The sequence below is a fragment of the Rutidosis leptorrhynchoides genome, chromosome 2 (genome assembly GCF_046630445.1).
Source record: "Rutidosis leptorrhynchoides isolate AG116_Rl617_1_P2 chromosome 2, CSIRO_AGI_Rlap_v1, whole genome shotgun sequence".
Lineage (NCBI taxonomy): Eukaryota > Viridiplantae > Streptophyta > Magnoliopsida > Asterales > Asteraceae > Rutidosis > Rutidosis leptorrhynchoides.
The window spans coordinates 114,843,500-114,857,741 of record NC_092334.1 but is presented as its reverse complement, the minus strand read 5'-3'; the positions used below and the strand labels follow the sequence as shown (position 1 = coordinate 114,857,741).

At 38.1% G+C, this 14,242-nt stretch overlaps 1 pseudogene; it reads left to right on the top strand.

Annotated features, from left to right (window-relative positions):
- The first annotated feature begins 4,450 nt into the window (after window positions 1-4,450).
- Window positions 4,451-7,763, top strand: LOC139888191 (beta-fructofuranosidase, insoluble isoenzyme CWINV3-like; annotated as a pseudogene).
- The last annotated feature ends 6,479 nt before the right edge of the window (window positions 7,764-14,242 follow it).

Genomic DNA, 14,242 nt, shown 5'->3' with positions numbered 1-14,242 from the left:
AGCTCAAAGCATGCGTCAAGGCAATGCTAAGGTGGAAAAAGGTGATAAGTCCCTTTCACTACCTAATTCTCCCTTGAAAACTGGCCCTTTTAAGCTTGACTTGAATGACTATCCTACCCTTATTTTCTCTCTAAAAAATTCGGTTCTTTCATCTTCTCCTGTAAAGGAGTTTATTCCACCTGTTTTTGAATCTTTTGCTTCCAAACTAAAACCTACAAGTCCTCACTTAAAAGATCAATGTCTAAATTTGGGGTGTAAAGATTCTTGTGATAAAATTAAGGCAAGTTGTTTGCCAATCCCTCCTGTCGATTTTGCTGTTTCTTTGCCTAAGGGTTGCGAAAATAGAGACATAGGTAAAAACATAGCAAATAAATGGGTTGATCAAATCTCAAGTATTGCTAATGCTTTCGACATTGAAAGTGAAATCAATCATGTTGTTGGTGAGGGTACCTCGATGAAAGCTGACAAGGTTAATCGAAACAAGTTTGGAGGTAAATAAACTTTCTTTTAAAGAAGAGTTGGTCAATTTTGGAGTCATAATGCAAAACATGGCCGATGATGATACTCCAAATAACAAATTGAAACAATAAGGATCGCCTCGTGGAATACCCGGGGCCTTGGTAACAAATCAAGAGTTTGTTTGGCGGGTAAGTTGGTCAACCATTTTCATATTCAATATTTAGCTATTCAAGAAACTATGGTAAAGGTAGTTGCACAACCTACTTTAAATGAGATTTGGAAACACTACGCTTTCGATTCAATTCAAGTGGAAGCTAGTGGAAGCTCGGGAGGTCTTCTTTCGATTTGTAGATTAGATTTCTTTTCGTTAATTCAAGCTTGGTCGCGTAAACATTGGATTGCTTCCATTATGAGGTATATTCCTAATAACCAAGTTGTTCTCATCGTTAACGTTTATGTTCCTCATAATGAACAAAAAAAGAAGGTGGATTGGTCACAATTAATTAGCATTGCTAATAATTGGTCGGGACCGTTATGTTTCATGGGTGATTTCAATTCGGTTTGTTGTCCGGAAGAAAGGTTAAGAGAAGTCATCGACCTTAATAGTATTGTTTCTTTTAATTGTTTTATTTTTCAAGATAACATTGTTGATCAAAGTCTTTCAAATGATGAGTTCACATGGGAAGGCACGTCAGGTAAATTCTCCCGTATTGATAGAGTTTTTATCAATAGTAAGTGGGTGAATTTGTGGCCCGACGCAATACTCCAATCCGATCAATCGGATCGTTCTGACCATAAGCCCATTATTTGGGCCAAAAATATGCTATATTGGGGTTCAAGGCCATTCCGTTTTAATAACACTTGGTGTGCTAAACAAGGTTTTCTCACGTTCTGTGAAAAAAGGTGGAATGATTATCGTGTTTTTGGGTGGGTTGCGTTTGTGGTATATAAGAAATTGAGGCTGCTTAAAGCAGACTTGAAAGTCTGGAATGTTGCTAATCAGGATCCTGTTATGGTGAATTTTAATAAAGTCGAGGCTGAAATCAAAAGGTTAAAGAAGTGCTTTCAGAGTCGAGATCTTTCTCAAGAAGATATTGTTAGTTTGACAGCCTTGAAATTGTGTAAAAAACAAGTCTCTAATTCAATTGAATCGAAAAGGAGATTGCAGTCTCGTTCTACTTGGTTAAAACTCGGTGATAAAAATTCGAGATTCTTTCACTTTGTATCTCGTATCCGTCACCAATCTTCTTATGTAGCGGGTATGCAAATTAATTGAATTTGGGTGGATGATCCTGTGTTAGTCAAAGAGCATGCAGTTTCATTCTTTGAGAATTTATTTGCTCCCGTTAAATCGAGAACTGAATGTATTGATTTGGACTGGGCTTCTCTTGGCCTGGCCCAAGTTTCTGCTACTGTTTGTTCAGTGATGGAGGCCCAATTTTTGGCGTCTGAGGTAGTTTCAGTTATTAAAGGGTGTGATGGAAATAAAACCCCGGCCCCTATGGGTTCTCGATTCAATTTTTTAAGAAAGGGTGGCACTTTTTGGAAGATAATGTTATGGAGATGTTTTCTCAATTTCATGCTTCTCCTTCGTTCCCCAAAGGTTTTAACTCGTCTTTTATTGTTTTGATTCCAAAGTCAAATTCCGCAAGAAGCATTGATCAAATGCGCCCCATTAGTTTGATCAACGCTCCTTATAAGTTAATTGCTAAGACTATTGCTAACAGACTAAAAGCTGCAATCCCGTCAATTATTAGTGAGAATCAAAATGGGTTTGTTCCTTCAAGATTATTAACGGATGGTGTTATGGTTGTGAATGAAGTTGTACACATGGCTAAGATTAAAAAGAAACCAATTATTTTGATCAAGATCGATTTTTCAAAGGCCTATGATTGTGTGTCTCATGATTTTTTACTTACAGTTTTGCACAAAATGGGTTTTGGGGAAAAATTTATTTCATGGATTGCTACTTGCATTTTAAACGTTTATTTCTCGATTCTTTTAAACGGTTCTCCATCTCGTGAAGGACTAATGCATCGTGATCTTCGTCAAGGCGATCCGTTGTCTCCTTTTTTGTTCATTATTGTTGCCGGAATTTTGAGTAAGCTTCTTTCGAGGGATTTAGCCAATGGATTTTTGGAAGGATGCACGTTTGGTAACAATTTGAAAATCAATCATTCTCAATTTGTGGACGACACGATAATTTTTGATCAACCGAAATGTCGTGAGCTTAATTGTATCAAGTTTATAATGGGAGTGTTCTTTCAATTATCCGGGCTTCAAATGAATGCCATTAAAACTACTCTATATGGCATTCATGTTTCTAAAGATGTCATGATTAACTATTCGGCCATTTTTTATTGTAAAGTCATTTTCTTTTCAATGGAATATCTTGGTATTCCGATAGGGCTCAATTCTAACCGTATTTCCATGTGAGAACTTATTGTAAAAAAGTTCAAAAAGAAGCTTGCCGGGTGGAAAGGTAGATGCCTTTCTTTTGGGGGTTAGTTGATTATGGTTAATGCGGTTATCTCTAATTTACCTCTTCATTATATGGTCATGTACAAAGCACCGGTGGCGGTTATCAAGCAATTAGAACGGTATCGGAGAAATTTTCTTTGGGGGGGGGGGGGGGCGATTGCCTCAAAAAGAAAACGTGTTTAGTTAAGTGAGATGATGCGTGTCTTCCTAAAGAGTTGGGTAGTTTGGGTGTTACCCCTCTTCGGCTTAAAAACTTAGCAATGCTTGCTAAATGGTGGGCTAGGTTGTATTCTAACAAGCCTTGCCTTTGGAAGTCTATTGTGTCTTCCTCGTTTGGTTCTTCTTTTGGGAGGAATCTTATGAATAATGTTTCTTCCATACATTCTTCTCATCTTTCGCCCATATGGAGGGATTTGGTTTCCTTAAAACATGATTCTTCGTCTCAAGGTATTGTTAACGGTTGGAAATGGAAGATAGGTAACGGTGCTAATATTTTATTTTGGCACGATGTTTGGCTAAATGATATTGTCTTAAAAGAGGCTTTTCCCTCACTGTTCAATTATTGTTGCATTCAACTTGTTACAGTGGCTCAAGTTTTCCGTGTATCCAGTGGTGCTAACTTAAGTTTTTGTGAGTGGGCATTGGGTTTTACTCGCCCACTGTCTTTGTTTAATTCAATCAAGTTGCATGAAATGGCTCTTTTGCTTGCTCACGTACAGTTGGATATTAATATGGAGGATTCTTTGGTTTGGTCTCACTCTCCGGATGGTGGCTATTCGGTGTCCAATGCAGTACGCTTTCTTGTTCAATCTAATGTTGTTGCTACTCCTTCATGGCCTAAAGTTGTTTGGAGGAACAACATTCCATCCAAAGTTATGTTATTTCATTGGCTTGCCATTCGTAATAGTATTCTGGTGTATGATGTTCTTATTAAAAGACATATTGTTACCTCTTCGCAATCAAATTTGTATATTTGGTGTTTGGAGTATGTTGAGACGGTCAATCATCTTTTGTTACATTGCAAGTGGACGTTCAAAGTTTGGTCGGATTTATTTAGATGGTGGAACTTTTCTTGGGTAATGCCCGGTTCAATTGAGGAGTTCTCGGTCGATTGGTTCTATGGTATGGGTATTAAAGCGTCAAAGTTTTGGAAGTTAATTGGTCCCGCAATGTTATGGACAATTTGGTTGGCAAGAAATGATTTTATATTCAATCGGAAGTTCATGTGTCGTTCGGTTTTGGTTCGGAACATAAAGCTCAAGATTTTTCTTTGGGCTACAAATCTAAAACTTTGCAATGGGTCTAAATGTTATGTTTGGAATCACAACCCGTCTTTATTATGTTTTTAGTTTTTCTCTCAATTTGTAAGTTTATGGTATGGACCGAGTTTTTACTCCGTCATTGTAATGTACTTTGTATCGTCATCGTTTTGATGAAGATCGTTTCAATTTAATACAAGTCTCTTTTTTTCGCCAAAAAAAAAAAAAAAAAACTATTTTTTGGACTTAAAAGGCCCTTGTCCTCTAGTTAAAATTGATATCGACATTAACGGAGTGTGGTTATTTTCCCATTTGTTTAGGGTGACCACAATGACTCACAAGTTTCTTCACTTTCTTCAATGAAGTCTTTGGTCATATTACTACTCTTTCAAAGACTATTCTGATTCTAATTATACAATATTATCACATACACCAATAATGTAATTATTCATCAACCAACAAATGACAGTGACCATATAATAATAATAATAATAATGACAATTTAACATTACATTCAAATCCAAAAGATGCTCATGTAAACATATATATCCCACCACATGCACTTGACCAAAACTGCACAATTTGCAGTTCATGGGCTTTAACATTAAGCTATGTCTCTGAAAATTGCAAGCGTTTTCTTACTTTCTTTGTTTTATTTGCTTACTTTTAATGAAGTCGAGGTTGCGGGATTCAAAAAGCATGAACATCGATCAAAATTTTCGCAGCCATATCGCACAGCGTATCATTTCCAGCCTTCAAAAAACTGGATGAACGGTACAACCTTTTACTTGGTTACAGCTTTGTTTTTGTAATAAGTACTTGTTTATGTCATGTTGTTGATTAATGTTTGTGTTTTTTATTGCATTATATTTGATTGATTGCTCTGCATGCTCAATGGGTTGCTCATGAACTTTGCAGATCCTAATGGTAAAGCACAATCATATATATACTTCAACTTTGTTTCTTAAACTCCAAATTGCACGTAAAAGACATGTATCTTTAGCCCATTCCTATTTTTTGAGCCATAATTTCATAATCAAACGTTTAAAGGCCCATGTTGTGTTCAGGTCTCTTATTTACATAATCAAACAGTACAATAGTACATTATAACACGGACTTGTAACGTTAATTTTGGAATTACGATCACAAAAATAGTAAAATTTCAATTAAAGTACATTCTTTTACATGCAATTTTCACTTTCTTGAATGCTAAGTTGACATAAATTGTTGGTGCAATTGTTTTTTTGTACCTATAATGCAGGGCCAATGTATTACAAGGGAGTTTACCATTTTTTCTATCAATACAATCCATATGGTGCACTATGGGGTAACATTTCATGGGGTCATTCAATATCATATGATCTTATCAATTGGGTAAATCTTGATCTTGCTCTAATCCCAAATGAGCCTTACGATATCAATGGCTGCTTTTCGGGTTCCATTACGATTCTTCCAAATGGTGGGCCCGCAATTCTCTACACAGGCAGTGACACCAACAAACACCAACTCCAAAACTTGGCATACCCAAAAAACATTTCTGACCCGTTACTAAACGAATGGGTAAAATCGTCACATAATCCTATATTAACTCCTCCTAAGGGTATCGACCCGTTATCATATAGAGATCCATCAACGGCTTGGATTGGTTTGGATGGCGAATGGAGGGTTGTGATTGGAACTGAGATTAATCATCACGGAACAGCTATTTTATACAAAAGTAAAGATTTTATTCATTGGATTCGGGCTTCAAACCCGTTACATTTTTCTAACAAAACAACAATGTGGGAGTGTCCGGATTTTTATCCTGTTAGTGTTAATGGGAAAAACGGGCTTGATACATCGGTTGAAGGTAAAAATGTTAGGCATGTGCTTAAGGCAAGCTTTAATAGCCATGATTACTACATTTTGGGTGATTATGACCCGAAATCTGATACTTATAAAGCTGATATTGACTTTATGGATAGTAAAGGGTTGTTACGGTATGATTATGGGAGGTTTTACGCCTCAAAATCATTTTATGATGGTGAAAAGAAGAGAAGAATATTGTGGTCATGGATCAATGAAGGTGATAGTGAATCTGATGATCTCATGAAAGGCTGGTCTGGACTTCAGGTATATTTTCCCCCCTCCCCGTTTATTTATAGTATTTTGCTAACGACAACCACTAGGACTGTCGATAACGTGTAAAAAATGATTGTACAATTCAATAAGCGTCACTATAAAGTCAATGTTTAACCGCCATGTACAACTATTTTATGCACGTTAATGACATCCCTGGCTGTCATTAGCAAATTCTTTATTTAAGTTGTATAGCTTAACCCATTAGAGTGTAAAATTTACCGGTTTAAATGTCAGATATTTTTTCAAAGATAAGTATGTAATTAACAATGAGCTTTCAGTCAATGCCTAGGAGCATCTGGCTAAGTGAAAATGGAGATCAGTTGGTCCAATGGCCCGTTAAGGAACTTGAAAAACTGCGTACAAAAAAAGTGCATTTTGAGAATAAAGATTTGAAAGGTGGATCAATGCTCGAAATTTCAGGCATCACAGCTTCACAGGTAACTATATAAGGTCCTTAATTGTATCAAAATTGTATATCTTTCAGAATAAAGATCTCAAGAGAACATAATTCGCCTTCAAATTAAAAACAGAATGCTTAAAAAAGGGACACTAACTAGATCATATTCATCAATTTTATGGCACTTTTATCATGCATTTACAGATTTTCAAACTTTGGAGTTGCAGAGTAGTTTATTTGACTGACATAGTAAAATCTAATTGTAGGCTGATGTAGAAGTCACGTTTAATTTGCCGAATCTTAACGAGGTAGAAATGTTGAATGAAGTGATTGATCCCCAAATTCTATGTGCACAAAAGAATGCTTCTGTAAGGGGCAGTTTTGGGCCTTTTGGGCTGCTTGTTTTGGCTTCAGACGACGTAATTGAACGCACTGCAGTCTTTTTTCGTGTTTTTCGGAGTACTAACAATTTCAACGTGCTCATGTGTGCTGACCAGAGCAGGTTAGATATACTATAAAACAATTTAGTAGCTTTAAACTTGTTTCCTTGATTAATTTATTTTAATCACTTTACCTGCTACATATAAAACATAACACAAACTCTGTTGTTACGTTTTCATAGACAATTTGTTCTTCAATTACAGGTCGTCATTGAGATCAGAAGTTGAAAAGCCGATTTATGGGGCGTTTTTTGCGCTTGATCCTCGTAATTCAAAGATTTCGTTAAGAACCTTGGTAGTAATTTTTACTACCACATTTAAAAGACTTGTACTTCTTTATATGTTATCGTCATTAATTTTATGTGTGCTAAAGCGGGATTCTTGTTTGATTCGCAGATAGATCATTCGATTGTTGAAAGTTTTGGTGGGGAAGGTTTGGCTTGTATTACAGCCAGAGTTTATCCAGCATTGGCTATTGAAGAACATGCACAACTTTATGCATTCAATAATGGTACTCAAAGTTTAAGTATCTCAAGTTTAAATGCTTGGAGTATGAAGAAAGCTCATATTGTTCCCATGAGGAAATGAAGAAAGCCTATGAATTAATTAAAAGTGCCCTTCTATGATTAATATAATGATGTCAAAGAATCACAATATTAAAGGCCTATTTGGACTTGATATATGTTATTGGTCACATTATATATCACAAAACAATACCCACTAACACGTTAATTAGGTTTTATGTTTATTTACATGATATCCTTACGAGGTTGTTAACATATCATTAACTACTAACTAGTAATGACTATGATACCTTACAGGTCATACAATTAAATATCGGCAGATTTAGAAAGTATTTTAAGATTAAATATTGTGCTTTAGGAGTTATACTTTCCAGATTAGTATAGTTTAATTTAACTTTCTCTACAAAGACTAGTATGCTCTGTAAATATTCATTATTGTAAATCTTAATGAGCGTTGAGATTGTATTATCAAAGATCAATTTATCAATCACTGTATTATCGATTTGTCAGAGGTTAACACTTTTTTTTTATATGATTTGAGAAAGAGTCATGAACGATTTAGGATGATCATGTTAGGCTGTTAGCACGTATAATATTACCCGCCCTCTAGAATAGTTAAAATGCAAAAAAATTTCTAATTTACTGTTTTTCTCTATAGAATGGCAAAATAGACCTTAATCTCGTGTCTCATGATATTAAATTAAATAAATTTACAATATTAATATAAAATCGGTTCAATTATTAAGTATGGAATTAATAAAATTAAAAAAAATGAAGAAATAGTAAGGAATAGTATGCCTTTAGGGTTGAAAGGAATTGATGAGTGAATATAGAATGATATGCATGGATATTATTTTATGACAAAAAAGATTAATTATATATTTTCTTTTTGGGGATGAAAAGGAATCAAGTGTAGCAGGTTTTCATGAGCATGTCTGTCTCTTGGAATAAAAATCACGTGAATCTCTCAATGTATTCATAACAACCCAATTTTAAACGATTTTACTTACTGTTGGTGCATAATCCCTAGTTCTTTAATGATTGTAATGGACATTAACATTTGGACTTTACTGTTTACTTTATTGGTTATACTTTGTTTGACATATATTATGAACCAAGACAATACGATGTTCGAACTGTTGGTTGGACAGTTCTGACCATCGACCGAGGGAAGAGACCCTCGGTCGAGGGACGACGACCTTCGGCCAAAGGTCATAGACCTTCGACCGAAGGACACTGGAATCAGTATAAATACGTGTTACGGGTTACAGATTCATGTTACGCACTCCCACAACCCTAATCGCATTCTATCAGTTCCAGAGTCGTTCCTCCACACCCCCAACCGAATACCAAACCCTAGTACACCGAAATCTAGGTTTTCCCATAGGTTTTAGTGATCCGAGGGTGATAAAGTATTCGATTCAATACGATCCATTGTTTTCCGCCTTTAGGTCGTTTGTTCAATCAAGATCCGAGTCTCAGTAACAACAAATTGGTATCAGAGCATTTGGGTTACCGATTGAACGTTTTTGAGTCGAATTTTTGTGTTAAAAGGTGTTAGGGTTTTCGTTTGGTGTTTAGGATCAAAAGTCTCTTTTTCCACGTTATAGTTTGGTGTTTTTGAGTATAGTTGAGGTCGTTTTTAGTATTAAAAGGTTTCTATCGGTTTAGTTTGTCGATTTTGGTCAAAAATTAGAGCCTACAGTCGATTTTCCTTCGAAACCCACGTTTTTCTGGAAAACCTACTGACGAACTACCTTCGGCCGAACGTCATTTACCTTCGGCCGAACGAATACCTCCATCGGTCGAAGATCATAGTCCTACTCCCGAAGGACAAAGTTTGAGCCGAGTGTCTTAAGTATTTCCTTCGACCGAACGTAACCTTCTTAAAGTAAAGAAATTAGGTTTAAGACTTACCAACACAATCACCACGTAGCTAGAGACTAGGTGAACGACTTACCATCGACCGAACGTAACCTAACCTTCGACCGAGTGTCATATTTTCTGAGCCGAGTGTCTACCTTCGACCGAACGAGTTAAATTTTTCGAACACCTCACTTTGTATCGTCCCTCGACCGATCGTCACGTGACCTTCGGCCGAACGACAACACCTTCGACCGAACGACCCTTACCTTCGGCCGAACGTAGAACTGATCAGAACACAGATTTTGGACAATTTGAACTTAAACTTAACCACTTAAACCAATTAAACATGTCTGACACTAATGAACAACTTGCACAACAGTACGCCTTAGCAATTAATCCTGGATTACAGAAACTGATTTTGTCCGAGAGTTTAACAGGTTCGGCTAACCGTAGTCCGAAACTCGAGAACTTAAATGATTTCTTAGATTGGAAGGGTCGCTTCCAAATCTACTTGAATGGTATCGATGCAACTCTCTGGGATTATATTTTGATTGGCTACGTATGGCCAACCGTGGTTGTGGGAAATGACTTACATGAAAAGAACAGATCGGAATTTCAAGCCGAAGAGAAGGCTGCGTATGCACAAGAATGTAAGGCATATGCCCATCTTACGCAAGCCTTGTCTCCGGAAATCTTTCATCAGTTCAAGCAGTACTCGACATCCAAAACTCTTTGGGATGCTCTTGTAGCTGCAACAGAGGGTTCCGAGGGGTACAGAAAAACCAAGGGTCAGTTGTTAAAAGCGGAGTGGAAAAGGTTTGCAGCTTTACCAGATGAAACCTTAGAACAGACTGTTACAAGATATAGGCATCTGATTAGTGAATTAAAAAGTTATGGACTTACAGTGGATGAACAGAAAGCAATAAAACAGTTCAAGCTTGGGTTACCGTTGAAGTGGGACTACATAGTCTCTCAAATTAGTACAACTACTGGAGAAGGTCCAGGTGGGATAATGACTTTGTATGGTTTCACATCGAAGTTGATGGAGAAAGAATTAGAAATGCAGACTAGGGAAGCAAGACTTAACGGTGCTCAAAATCCGAAGTTATACAGAGCAACCACCGGTATCTCCTCGATTCCGGTGCAACATGCCCCACTCCAAACTGCTTACATGTCTGCGAGTTCGTATGGTACATCTTGTCCATTGCCACCAGTACAGCAATCTTGTGTTCAACAACCATCGCCTCAAAGTGGAGAGAAAAGAAAGGCCTCAGAGGAACTTCAGTTACCTTTGATGCATCTAGACAATTACAAAGGCAAAGCGCCTGAGGTGATTAAGGAGGAAATGCAACTAGCGGCTGTTGTGGTAAACTGTTGCAATGAGATGATGGCAGGTAGTGCGGTTAATAGCCATTTGAGTGCTGAGGATTTAGAACAAATCGATGAAGATGAACTTGAGCGGATGGACATTATCTGTGCTATGGGAATTGTTATCAGAAGGGCGAAGAAGTATCTGAAACGGACTGGTCAGACGAGTTTGAATGGTAACAAAGATTCAAAGTTAGGTTTTGATAAGAATAAGGTTAGGTGCTTCAATTGTGGTGAGTACGGACATTTTAAGAGAACTTGCACTAGACCACACAAACCAGGGTTTCAGAATCCGTTTGCTCCTAATAGTGGGAATGTTGACAGGAAAGTAGTTACAATTACTGACGGACCTAGGGAGACTGTGTGTGAAACATCATCTTCTGCAATGAATACAACCTATGCTGATGAGGGATTTGAATGGTCAATTGGATTGGGTGATGCTGAACATGCCAATGTAGTGTTTATGGGTAAGTCAGAATCTGAGAAGGAAGCTGAACGGTTAGAAAGAGTGAAAGCTGGTTGTTTGGGTAATTGTGATTGTGTTTGTTATGTCTGCAAGTGCGAAGCTCGAGTTAAACGGGCTGATGAGATAGTGAAAATGTGTTTGAGAAAGAGAGTAGAAAAGGGTCTTGCTGAGAAGTTTAAAGCTGTGTTGTCTGATGTGTCTTCTGATTCGTCAGATGATGAGCTTATTGGGTTGGATTTTGCTGAGGGTAATTGGTTTGAAAAGATAGTTGATGGTAATGTTGCTGCTAAGGGTAAGGGTAGTGAAGATAATGCTGCTGATAAGGTTGATGAGTACTCGGATGGTACCAGTTCAGAGTCTGAGCTGGAATCGGAATCGGAGTATCAGGAATCTGGTGAACTGAAAGATAACTGCGCCTTCATGGCAAATGCTTCTGAGACACCTAAGGTACCAAATGATTCTACTTCTACTTGTTTAAAATGCCATGCTTATGAACTAGAAGTAGCTAGGTTAGAATCCATTGTAGATACCTTGAATAAGATTCCCACTACATGTAGTGAATGCCCTAAGTATGCTAGTGTAGTTGATAGCCTTAGAAAGGAAGTAGCTGTAAATAAGAAGGATTATGAGGATGCCCTGTTTTACTTGAATAAGCAGCAAGAGTATGTAGATAAGATCAAGAACCTAGAAACTAAGGTAGATGGCTTAACTGCTGATGCTCTTTTGAATAAGAGAATTTTAGATATGAACCTTACTGAAATGGAAGTACTTAAGACTGAGAGAGAATCCTATAAGAATAAGTACGAATGTGAAAAGGCTAGGCTTGATAATTACCAGAGAATGTCGTATGTGCATGAGTTTCACTCGCATAAGAACGTAGGAAAGACCGGGCTTGGGTATGACGGGATTCCTCCACCTCTAATGGGTGACTATTCCAGTACCCCACAGGAGAAAAGTGGAGAGAAATCTGGCAAACCCACAAAAGCCGAGGTTTTGAAAAGTGAACCAAAGGACCAGATCCTCGTTGAGGGTATTGTGGAAGACAGTCAAACTGACTCTGAGAGTGAAAGTGAGACTGTCGAAGTGAAGAAACCAACCCCCGTTACTAAGCCAGTCACCATCCTTAAGAATCCTTCAAATGCTAAGAAGGTGACTGAGCAGAAACCGAGACCGAGACCCGTAAAACCTGCTGATAGACCTAAGCCCTCAAACAAGAAAAGTACGCCACCACCAGTTGTGAAGTTCCAACAGGGACTAAACCATGAGCATGAATATGCTTCTGGCAAGAGAGTAACTGATGGTAGTGTACCCAAATATATACCACCAGGTCGTAGACAGCAGGCAAAACCCCAAACCAAAACACCGACCAAACCTGTTTCACCAAAACGACAGTCCACACCTACCAAAATTCAGGTCCAAAGATCCCGATATCGAGGACCGCCTTCCGTGAATTCTGATGACAGCTACCGAGCTGCCGAAACTACTTGTTATACGTGTGCGACTTCAGGTCATAGGGCGGGAATTTGTCCATTTAAACAGACCCCAAAAAGGAAGGTTGACCTCAATCCAAGGCCAGTTTACTGGCAGAGGTCAGTCTCTCCAATGTCAGACCGTGACCGAAATGATTTCCAGACTGCCGATTATTATAGAAAACCTATTGTTCAAAAGGTCTGGAAACCGAAAAGTGAAGTGAAACGAGAGGGCAACTCTAAAGGTCCGTCTGGATCTCAAGGGAAATGGGTTGAGTTGCCGGTTGTTGGTGTTGATGGGAAACCCACTGCCATTCGGGCATGGGTGCCCATTGTGAACTAATCATTTACTGTTTTGTGCAGGTCGCTTACAATCCACGTACCAGCACGTGGATAGTTGACAGTGGAGCGTCCAGGCACATGACAGGGAATCTGGCTTTGCTTTCTAATGTTAAACCAATAGACGGTGGACCAGTTTCTTTTGCTGGAGCTGAAGGGGGTAATATTACTGCTCAGGGCATTCTGTCAAATGGCTCTGTTAGTTTTGATAAGGTGAATTATGTGGAGCAGATGTCTCACAATCTGCTGTCTGTTTCCCAAGTGGCTGAAAAGAATTACAAAGTGTTATTTGATGATAAGAATAGCTACATTCTGAAGAAAGAGTTTGAGATTCCTAAAGATATGATCCTTATGACTGCGCCGCGACACAAAGACTTATATATTCTTGATATGAAGAAGGCCATTGCTTCTGTTGGTGGTCAACAAGCTTTTGTCTCGAAAGCTTCTGAACAAGAGTCAGTGTTATGGCACAAGCGTATGGGTCACTTAAGCTTGAGAAAGATGAATCATCTGGCCCACAAAGGTTTGGTTGAGGGGCTGAATGTAAAGAGTTTTCATATTCCGGATGGTTGTGTTCCGTGTAAGAAAGGGAAACAGACGAAGAAATCTCATCCTGCGAAAAAGTTTCATTCGATTAACATTCCTCTAGAGTTATTACATATGGATCTTTTCGGTCCAATTAAGCAGAAAACACTTACAGGGGAAGTTTATTGTCTTGTGGTAACGGATGAGTACTCACGATTCTCGTGGGTTGTGTTGTTGAAACAGAAGTCGGAAACGTTTGAGCAAATCCGACTGTTAATTTTGAAGCTTGAAAGTTTGTATAACTTAAAGGTAAGGAAGATAAGGACTGATAACGGTACTGAATTCAAAAATCAGTTCATGGACCACTTTTGCAAAGAGAAAGGGATACAACAACAGTTTAGTCCTGCATACACCCCACAGTCTAATGGTGTAGCTGAGCGAAAGAATCGTACGTTGATTGAGACTGCTAGAACCATGTTAGCGGACTCGGGCCTTCCTATTAACTTTTGGGGTGAGGCCGTGAATACT